The sequence below is a fragment of the Anguilla anguilla genome, chromosome 14, assembly GCF_013347855.1.
Source record: "Anguilla anguilla isolate fAngAng1 chromosome 14, fAngAng1.pri, whole genome shotgun sequence".
NCBI lineage: Eukaryota > Metazoa > Chordata > Actinopteri > Anguilliformes > Anguillidae > Anguilla > Anguilla anguilla.
Genome location: NC_049214.1, coordinates 18,134,657 through 18,144,339, shown reverse-complemented (window position 1 = coordinate 18,144,339; position 9,683 = coordinate 18,134,657).

The following is a 9,683-nucleotide window of genomic DNA, read 5'->3' as shown; positions in this document are numbered from 1 at the left end:
TATCAAGTGTGTTACAGTACGTCCACCTATTTACTACTGCGAAGAGACTGATAGGGAATGCAAAACGGAGGACTTAATGTATTTTTTTTTCCTCGGCTGGAAAAAAATACACAGCACTAAATGGCCTCTGTAAACATGCTAATTGATTGAGCGCTCACGGCTTGCTTTCTGGCTGTGTACGGAGTTGCGTGGCTTCTGTGCCAGCTCCAGTGACCCCTGGCTGGAACCGCTGGGCTCAAAGATAAATGCGTGCGGATGTGCCGTGGATGCAGACGAGCTCGAGTGGTACCAGAGCAAATGCACTCAGGAAGCGCACGCGCCCTCCGAGCGGATGCACTCTAAGAAAATACACGCTGCTGAAGCAGGGCACGTGCACTCAGGAGAGCACTCAGGGATCCTGTTGTAGTGCTTCCCCCTTCAATTGTTGTTTTCAAAGTAAAATGAAGAGAAGTGAGAGTATTTGGGGATCAGGAAGAGGATGGAGGCACATTCGGACGGCTCCACCTGTGAATATTTGGTCTAACAGGACCACAGATCTGCACATCCATGATAATTTGCTAATTATACGATGCAATTTTTAAGAAAATGTCTGCACATGGTCTTCCCTCTCCATGGTACAGTGGTTTGTTTCAAGGTGTCCATGAGAGCGTTCCCAAAAGCTCACTGCTTTTCAAACATCATTCTGGGCCGGGTATGACTTAGGCTTCCCTTTAAAATCAAATAGCTGTCACTCTCTCATCCAATCACAGTGCAGCTAAATGCACCATGGAGACCACAAACAGATTAAACCATTGAGCCGGTCAAGGTTCATTAGAATAAATGGTCCCAATCATAAGAAGTAATGATTTAAATAGAACCGTTCCTGATAACAAAATCAGCAAATTGCTGTTGAACATTTTAAATTCCCCTGCACCCTACAAAATGTAAGGAAATGTGAGAAGTTTAAACCTTTATCAAAAAGATCCCCAGGGCTTGTCTGATTAAAGAGGCTTAAAAACACCCTTTTGTCTGAATCAACTTGTTTTGTGAAAATTGAAAAAGTGTCATAACTTCATTGAAGTAGATCTTATAACCATCATCTGTGGGATCTGTGCCTACAGTATCATCTGCTATGCCTTTGAAATGTGCACTTCAACTAGATGAAGTTGGACTTCCAGTTACAAGTAATGCAACAAACAACTTTGTTGTCCAATGCAGAGGATAAAAGTGAATTTCTTTTGTGTCTAGAAGACAGTAGTAGTCGTATTATTGGACTGATGCAACACTTTCTCTTTTACATTTTCTTTGTTTACATGTCGTGCAGTATTCTGTAAATCGCATCTGGACCCCTGGCACAGTAGCTGCTGTATGGGCAACAGCCAATGGGGATCCAAATAAATAAGTAAATAAATAAATAAAACATGGTCACATGTGATTAGCACATGAATTGCAATGCTTGAACAATAAGCAAGCAGACCTTTGCTGAAAAAAGCTAGTGGTAACGGATGCAGGAAAACTCTTCAGTGGCTCTGTGCTTATTTTACATGCAGATTATTCCAGGCTGAATTATTTATCAGTTCTGTCTCTGGGGTTGAAGGCAGTGGAGTTATATTGATATTCTGGTTTCGTGAATCTGAGCACTTGACTGACAACGGGGTCTCCCACAATGAAGCAGGCTATTACGCTGCCCTGTCTGTCTGCACTGATTACGATCCGTCCTCGCATCGCTGTTCAGATAGTTATGGGGACTCAAGTGCGCATTTAATCACTTCACCAGCGTGGAATTGGCTCCAAAATGCCCATCACATCCTCGTCACTGGAGTGTACAAGCTACCTGACGTTCTCATCAAGAATGCAATCAAGATGAACATAAATGGCCTCCATATGCAGAGGGAAAAGATATTTTGTCAGGATATTTGTGTGTCATAAGGGCAGAATTATTGCATATGTAAATTAAACTGGAAATTAATTATTTGAATTTCATATTCTGTGATACTCCACTGGGTGGGATGGGGGGAGTGAGTCTTCATTGCTCATTTGAGGACTGAAGAAGAAAGTCAAATGGAAGGTAGACACATACTATAGAGAAACATACCAATACAATGTGCAGGCTCTTAGGACGAAACTGCAAAGGAACTGGTATATTCAGTTATATAATTAATTATGCACTGAGACTGCATCTGAGAAGTAGCCACGCATAATCTGGCACAATGTACAAAATAAAATGGTAACATTTAACCTTAATATAAAAATTGTACATTGTTGCTGATGAATAAATGAAGTCAAGTAAGTGTAAATGAAATTAAATTGCTATTTATTCTAAGTCTTGTCTTTTGAGTAGTTATGTTAAAAGACAAGAACAAATAGTTGGAAATTGGCAATTTTGTGAAACTGTTAATGTGAAATAGGAGAATTGCATGTTTAATGTCTACAATTTAATAGTAGAGACTATAACAAGTGAAATGAATGAGAAAATGATTGCAAATGGCAAGGTTATGGCATTGACTGCAATGAAGGCAGGGTTCTATGCATCAGGGCGCTTTGGATCCAGGGCCATACCCATCTGCCACGGTGGGGTGTGGGGGGATGGGGAGGGCGTAGGAGCAACTACATAATCAGGTAACTAATTCTAGGAGGAAAATTGTTTCCTTCCAGCCACTTGTATCCGGCAAAAGTGACCTGTGCAATCCCAGTTTGGCGAAACGTGCACCCACTTGGAGGAAAACCCTTGGGTGTAAAGGCAGGGTGCACGGGATGCACGCTGTCACAGAGCAATCCCCTCAAACAGAGCGTCTTTGAGCTACGAGTGGTTAAGCTGTCAATTCAAATCGTCTGGACACTGTGATTACCGGCGCGGGAGGAATTATATATTTAGCTTTATGCCTGCCACAATTTCCTGCCCCTGCATTGATCCTAAGTGACTTGTGCACTGGATAGCCCCCGTCTCCGAGGAGTCGTACTCGCACCCATGGAACACTGTAATCAGCGGCCCCCCGAACGCGCGCTGAGGAACGACAGGCCGTGGAAGGGGAAAGATCGCAAGGCACATTGTGCATTCCGCACATCACTCATAAACCGCTTTCTGATTCACGTGTGGAAGGAGGAGAATTTGGCAGCGCCAATAATGTAAGAATAACACCAGCGTTTGTTTGGTTTGGGAATTAGGGCTTAGTTGCCCGATACAGCTGCAGTGAAGGTGAGAAGTGTGGAAGCAGTTAGCCGGTGGACGTCCGTCATTAATTGTCCTGCATGCGCGGGCAGTTAGGCTTAATTGGGAAATCCTCTCAGCTGGAGTGGGGAGGGGTGTTATGGTGAGCTGTGGGCAGCTCCCTGGGTCAGTGAGGTAGGAAAATGACACATCAAAGAATCTGGTGCGTTAGGTGTCCTCGAAAGTGGTTTGTTAACAACCTGAGGTCTACTGACAAAAAATGTCAATCGAGTGAAGGGTAAAAAAAAAGGCTGGACTACAGTACAATACAATAAATCCAAATTAGTTATATTCTTTGCTTCGTCTTCATATTTTCATCTTTATAAGTATTTGTGTTATTTACTGATTTCCTGCAGGTGCACTTTCTGAATGACAATATTTAGGGGGCAATGGCACAGCAGACCATCGGTTTGGGCGCTCACAGAACCCTGGAACTGGACAGCCATGGGGTCAGCGAATTTTTTGTTTTTAGCTCATTTAAATACTGAGCAAAAAACAACCCGGCAGGCCCACAGCTCTCCAGCACCAGGGTTACAGACCCTGGTTATATAGGATATTGTCAGTGTATGGGGCAGTATGGGGCAGTGTAAATACCAGTGTGAGTAGAGGAGACAGGGTCTAAGCTGTGTTTTTCTGCTCTTCCCACTTGACTGTACTGTCTGATACCTGATGAATAAAGAGCCCAGGGGACACTGGCATGTTATGGCCTCCAATACTATTGATGCCTCCTCCTCCACTTCCCTGCATGTTATCACTCCTCCTCTGACGGTTGGCTGCTTCATTCCAGGAATGGAGGGCTGTGTCTGAACAGCATAGACAGATTCTGCTGATCCTCCATCGGCCTCTGTTTCTTCTGTGGAATTAGCTAGGCTAAGGATGTTGGGTCACTTGGGTGAACCTGAATCAGCTGCTGTAGAGCCATGAGGACATAGGTAATGCAGCAGCACGAAGGGATTAGGTTCTGCTGGGTTCTGTGGATGTGTACTGGCAGCTTGGGCCTGCAGCAGGTGCAGATGACAGCTACCTCCTCACTGATTTGAGCTGGTGAAAGAGACTGACAATGACCCAGACATAATCACTGTACGAAAATGCACATAAATATGCAATTTTGTAACAAATAAATCAATTATTTGTATTTGGATTTATAGCTCAATGTAAGTATAAATGCTCAGTATAAATGATTATAAAGTATTTAAATTATAAACATGTTGCTTAGGATTTTAGTACATGTTCTGTAATAATGAGGAAAAAAAACATTCTCAGAAATAGTTTCATCAGCACAGTGTTCATGTATTTGTTGTTCTTGCCAGCCTTGGTGTAATTAATGCCGTCCATGGAAGTGTCCATTGTTGTAAACTTTTTACTCTGGATGTTGCTACAGTAGTACACAATACATACATCGGCCAAATTATAATTTCTTTTAATTTTCAGAATGTTCTTACGTTGGAGCAATTATAAGGCATTTATTTTAGTGTACACTATTACATGTATTTGTGTCAAAATTATTTCCAGCCCATTTTTAATCAATGACATTATGCACACTGTGGTGAAATAAACACATTAAAACAATATGCTATATCAGTACTGTATATGGGAAAATCTCTCATCATGTGTTTTCAGCTCCTATTGTAACTCCTTTTTGTTCTGCATTTCTGTGATGAAAATACATTTAATTGAAAGAATGTTTTATTGATCGTTTTAAACGTACCGGTGTCAAGCAAATCATAAATATTGTGCCATATTTGGACTTTAATATCGATTGTAAATGTGAACTATTTATTTATGCTCCATTACGAACCTAATGGTATAACTCTCTGCCTGTGCAGGATATTAAACTGCCAATACCGATTCCTGTATGTGAACTTGCGCTCTACCACATCAAACCAAAGTTCAAAGCCATTCCAGTGTTTCACAAAGGATTGTTCCTGAATGTCAGTGGTCTGCATTAAAAACCAAGATTGTTCTCATGTCCTAGGGTGGTGTATAATATTTCCATGGAGACGAGACTAGTTGTGGAGCAGTCAAACAGCTGTGTGAGAGGGATGAGCTGCAACAGGGATAACCCTCTTAACCTTTGGGGTGAGGCTGACTGTCCCACAAGACGAATGGCTTCATCTCTCGGTGTTATCCGTAGCTATGGCTATGGCTAAGATGATAAGTTATCAGTATAAAGAAAAAAGTCATTCTGGTGCATCTAATTCATTGTCTTATAAATGTGGTCTGAGGAGCTCTTACCAGGGCTGTGTAGTTCTGTCAAAAAAGACCATCTGAAATAATACACGATGAACCCCACAAAAACGATCAGTTGGAAAGCAAATACATGGACTGGACAGGAAGTCTGCTAATCTGTAACCCAATACTGAGGAAGGAAGAGCTCAGGCACCAGCCTTCAGAGCTTTCACCAATCATATTCATCACAGGGCTGGACCCAGACTCATTAGGCCACATTGCTGCACTTAACTAAACATCTTTTTCATAAAATAAATGCTTCCAGGTTACTTAAAGCTGAGGTCGTGGAAGCATCTGATATCAATTACTGCTGTGATATTGGACCCTTCCAACCCCGTTGAGCCAACAGCACCATGGCAACAAACAGGAAGTGCACTCCAACACAGATACGCGCATTGGCCTTCTCCTGAAAAACAAAGGTTGAGGGGGGCGGGCTGTGAAATGTTATTAAATAATTGGTTCCTGATGCTTGGCTTTCCTTGGTATATTAATTGCAAGATGATTAAAACTTTTTTCCTTGCATTGTCATTATGGGTGGGCAAATGTATATATATTTCAATGGGGTTTAACTGTCATTTGGTGAAAAGGAAATCAGATGTTGCTTCAAGTTCAAAAAGGGTGTAGAAGAGCAGAAGCAGGAAAGGGTAATTTTTTAGTTATAATAATATACAGGGCTAATGGGTGCATTTTAACATTTAACATTGAGACATTGTAGTAAATAATAAAACCTTAAACAGTGCACAGGATACATTATGGAGACCACAAAACTGTACGGTCTCCACGTACAATGCCATTCAACAAAAATTTAGAATAATAAAATGTATCACATATCATGCCTTACACAACCACAAAGCACTTTACTTTGAAGTGGAAATAGTATTTGCATTATTGTATATTGTGTAATATGGTAATAATAATAATAATAAGAAGAAGAAGTAGAAACAGAAGAAGAAGAAGAAGAAGAAGAAGAACAACAACAACAACAACAAATCATTCTTCAAATATCATGCTACCTCAGGTCTTAACACAATGACTAACATAATCCGACAATATATTACATGATGCTCGTATCTTAATTCTAGGTTTTAGTTTGTCTCTTTACTTCAAAAAATCCTGTAAACACTGGGTTTGCATGTGCTGTGGCCAACAACGTACAATTCTAGCTGTGTGTGTGAGGCAGCTTTTCTTTGTGACATTCAGCTCAGTATGATGTGTGTGGTAGAGAGCTCCCTGTGTCACAAAGAATACACCTTTCAAAAGGAGAGAGAAACCAGAGAAAGGGACTTGGGCTCTATGTAGATTTCCTCTTCCTCCAGAAAAGGCAATATCTAGAAGACAGTCAAGGGATGCATCCAGACTTACTCTCCTTCATGATACCATGAAAATATAATGGATTGCAGTATATCACGTATCATGGATTCCTAAGCGCTTCGCAGTGTGTATAGGTGTGCTTATCTCTTTACCTGCCACCACCAATGTGTAGCACATACCTGAGTGATATACACCGATCAGCCACAACATTGAAACCACCTGCCTAATATTGTGTAGGTTCCCCCTCGTGCCGCCAAAACAGCTCTGATCCGTCAAGAGTTTTTAAAATCATGTGGAAATAATTCACCCTCTAACAATATCTTAGCTTTTTATAGCCCTGTAGCAACTAATAATGTAATGAACTACCAATAGTGTAGTAACTCCCAATAATATAATCCATTTCAAATTTTTTATGTAATAAAAACCAATAATGTAATAAGTAGTAGTCGTAGTAGTAGTAGTAGCATTAGTGTACTTTATTGATCCCCGGGGGGATTTGCACTGTTGCAGCATCAAAGACAACAAAGTAACACAATCAGATACAAATTTACAGTAGATACAAAATACCAAATACAAATATACAGTAGATACAAATATGTACAGAAATCCAAATATACCAGAGGACACATTCAGAAGTGGAGTCCATGCCTCGACGGGTCAGAGCTGTATTGGTGGCACGAGGGGGACTTACACAATATTAGGTAGGTGGTTTTAATGTTGTGGCTGATCAGTGTAATCTACATATGTGCCACAGGATCTTAAATGACCAAAAGGAGACAAAGCCTATATTCTAATAGTGTGTCTCATGGACATCACTGTATTGGGACACTGGTTTTATGTTTGCACTGAGGGAAAACTGCCCGATGGTGTACCAACAATACTGCTTCTAGCAGCACCCTGTTTTTATTATTTTTTTCTGGAAGGGTTTCTATTCAAGTATTGACCAACAAAACCAGGCCCAGTTTAATCCAGTCATCAGACAGGAGAGGGCTACTTCTAGGCAGCAATTCAAGTGACCATATAATCACAGTAATATTAAGAGAACTGTGTGGTATGGCACTGCATCCATACTAAACAAGCCTGTCCAGAATTTTACTCGTCTTTAATGCAATGACAACAAACCAAAAATTCTGATTAGGGAATGCTGGGTTGGGCTATGTTTGGAATAAACCTCCGTGTACGCACTCAAAACATATGTAACATCTGAAAAATGCTGCAATAATCATAAGTCTGTTTTAGATGTGACAAAATGTATGACAGAATGAAATACTAATTATATTGCACGAAGGACTAGGCTATATTTGCCTGTATTTACATGTTGACCCATAGTATTACTGTGGTAAAGTCTGCCATCATGTGGTCATTTGTGGTATCATAATTAAATGTCATTTATCAAGGCTAGGCGCATACTCCTATCTTTATTAAGTGAATAGGAAGAAAAAATTACCTCCATTTTCATTCTCCTGCAATACACTTCAAGAGTTCAGTTTCCTTTATGGATCCTTTTATTTAACCAGGGAAGGTCCATTGAGAACGTGTTTCTCTTTTTCAGGGGCACCATGGAAGGAAGGCCAGAGAGAACAATTGCATGTGGGGAGTCAGAAAGAGAGAACAGGGAAGCACTGCCACTTTCAACTTTAAACTTCAACTTTCAACTTTATTTGTCCCCGGAGGGCAATTGGTTTTGCAGCAAGACATAGATACAAGACGATAAAATATAAATAAAAGCCTACATAGGGTACATCAAACGGGGGGGTGGGGGGGGGGGGGGCACTGAATGTTGCGGACTCAGGGAAAACAACAGTGGTCCCAAGTTGACCTTCCCTGGTCACAACCATCATCATCATCATCATCATCACCATCATCATCATCATCATCATCATCAAGGAACAACACTACTACTTTCTTTTTGCCCTGCCCTGCCCTTCCCTGGCACGCAACAGCACATATCCCTTGTTAGTGTGAAGACTGAGTAACACTTTCAGGTAATAAATAATAGATTTTAGGATGTTTAAAAAAAGCTGTTTCACTGTAAAATAAACCATACTCATTATATTATTAAAACTCAACCAGTGTTCTTTGTACAATTATATAAGTTTGAGTTTTAATTTTTAATGCGTTTTGGTTTTCTAAGTTTCATTCTCTTTTAAACTTTGTCCCAGCCGGATGCTTTGCACACATTATGTGTGTTAAATACATGACATTATACTCACCTGAGGGACCCACTCATTGGCAATTTTCAGGAGCCGGTAACTGATTATTCCAAGTGCACCGTGTTTCATCTCAGACTATTCTTCATGCGTGAACTCCAAAGGAAGATGGCCAGATCATACAGTCTCGGCGCACACTCAAATGATGAGGCTCTTTAAGCTGCTCTAAAAACAGAAGACCTTTCCTCAGAGGTCTCGGTATAACCACATCAATCTACAGTCATCACTGATGAAAGCCTTTTGTCTTACTCACAAAAGATGCAGAATAACACTTGACCCTTTGAACCACAATTTCCATTAAATTTCTACATTTGTGATTAGAGTGAAATAAATAATGGCATGCTTGACTGTACCTTGGGGGCACGTTCGTCCATACATTGAACATAATGTTGCATTCTCATTTAACCTGAAACATTCCGCAGGTGTCTTCCAGGTAGTGTAGAGGGCTGAGAAGCCACTGCTTCATTCTGATGAACTGTCAAGTGGAAGTGAAACATCTCATAAACTCACTGCCCAAATTTCAGAAGTACAACAAGTAACATCTGAACTAATTTCAGCATCAATTTATGTGACCTACTGCATGTATAAATGCAGTTGAGTGGACTAGAAATGAGAAGAGCCTTGCTTTGTTTGTGCATAGCCTACAGAGGGCAGCAGAGAATTAAAACAACATGACAGCCATGTCCGAAACAGCCTCCTAACTACTGTGTCCTAAAAATACGTGCTGTCTACTAAACATACTGCTA